Source organism: Medicago truncatula, chromosome 2, assembly GCF_003473485.1.
Source record: "Medicago truncatula cultivar Jemalong A17 chromosome 2, MtrunA17r5.0-ANR, whole genome shotgun sequence".
In the NCBI taxonomy this organism is placed as follows: domain Eukaryota; kingdom Viridiplantae; phylum Streptophyta; class Magnoliopsida; order Fabales; family Fabaceae; genus Medicago; species Medicago truncatula.
Genome location: NC_053043.1, coordinates 49,768,066 through 49,769,755, shown reverse-complemented (window position 1 = coordinate 49,769,755; position 1,690 = coordinate 49,768,066). Strand labels below are relative to the sequence as shown.

The following is a 1,690-nucleotide window of genomic DNA, read 5'->3' as shown; positions in this document are numbered from 1 at the left end:
ATATGGAGGACTAATCTTTGAGTTCCAAAAATAAAATTGATCCTCACAAATATTTTATTTTATTTTGTTACTATTTACTAGTTCACACACCCAAACGCTACTTTGAAAACAAAACAAAAAGGTTATGAATTGAACCAGATAAGCTTACTCTTTTTTGACCATTGGTCTTCCACTCAAGAATATTGAGTAAAAATCAGAAAGTTTATGTCTCACCAACACTCTTGAAGCTAAGTGATATCCACATTGATCACTTTTTATCAATACTTGAACTCTGTCTTTAATCATTAAGTGCAAAAAAGAAAACTGGATTTAGACTGAGTTTTGACTTAGTTTTTTGTTTTACTCCTTCTATAGTTCTATTTACATTACATGTGTGATATTGAAATAAAACTGAAAGGTGAGTCCACTTATGAATATAATTTGACTGACGTATTGAAAAATATCTTTACTTTAGAGGAAAGATGCAATCTAATCAAGCTTAACATTATTGAGACATTTGGTCAAAAAAATCTATTGTTGAGACATGTTGTAGAAGACACAAATTAATGGAAATCGTAAGCTTATTTATTACGTGGACAAGACTAATTAAAAAGAAAATCAAAATATGCAAGTATATTTATTGATGTAAAAGTGGTAACAAAAATTAAAACAAAAAGAGCCGTCGACAGCAGGATTCGAACCTGCGCAGGCAAAGCCCAACAGATTTCGAGTCTGTCTCCTTAACCACTCGGACATATCGACGTTGCTTGACTTAATTAGAAACATTTCAAATATAAATATGTAACTCTTTAGATGGTGTTAACTTGAGTTAGAGAGGCCCAATTGCAGAGAGTATCCATGACCCATAACCTGCAAGTTCAACAGAGAATCGAATTTTAGAGTTGCTTTTTAGGCTCCCTACAATTGCTCAAAAATCCAACTACTATAGGTTGAGCTATAGTCAACTACCGTTCGCCACAAATTAGAAGTTAAGTACCATTCGGCATTTTTTTGATTGGTTCAATCACTTATTTAAAAAGTCATTTAAATGGTAGTTAGCTGCTGTTAGAGGTATTTTCGTCAGTTCAGAGTGCCAGAGAGCAAACAATGGATGCTTAAAGAGCAATTTTCATCAAATTTCGCACCCGAAAAGATGGGATAGTAATTAAGATGGAAGTTATTATTTTACCCAAAAAAAAATAGAATGAATTATATTTTTTATGAGCAAAAAAAATGAAGCAATCACTTCTTGGTATGATGAGCAATCTCCTTCAGGCTGACCCTTTGTTCTATGCTATTTGTTTCCATAGAGAGCAATTACTTTTCTTTCTTTTGTACTATGAAGAAACAATTTAAGCTACAAGACATCATAAGCTTGACACTATGAGATCCTTTGTTAGCTCATGCCAAAAAAAAAAAAAATGTAAAATATTCTGATCATATAAATCTTCAAGATGATTTTCTATAGAAATACATACCTAAGTTGAGTTTGACACATGATACTTTTGCATCGGCATTATCAACACATGTGTAAAATGTCTAAAGACATTGGTATAAATACTTGCTTGTGTGTACATGAATTCAAATAATCCACGCACAAGCAAAGTCGCATCCGAAAAATAAGTGATTCAAAGTTTCCGTAGCCTGCAACACACATTCATATTTTGTTAAAGTATACCACGTTGAATTATAGATTATCCTTTGTAGGGAT

At 32.2% G+C, this 1,690-nt stretch overlaps 1 non-coding gene across 1 annotated transcript; it reads right to left on the bottom strand.

Moving 5' to 3' along the window:
* Positions 1–659: 659 nt before the first annotated feature.
* Positions 660–741, bottom strand: TRNAS-CGA (transfer RNA serine (anticodon CGA)). The gene has a single exon. It is a non-coding gene; the product is annotated as a tRNA-Ser (tRNA).
* Between the last annotated feature and the right edge of the window lie 949 nt (positions 742–1,690).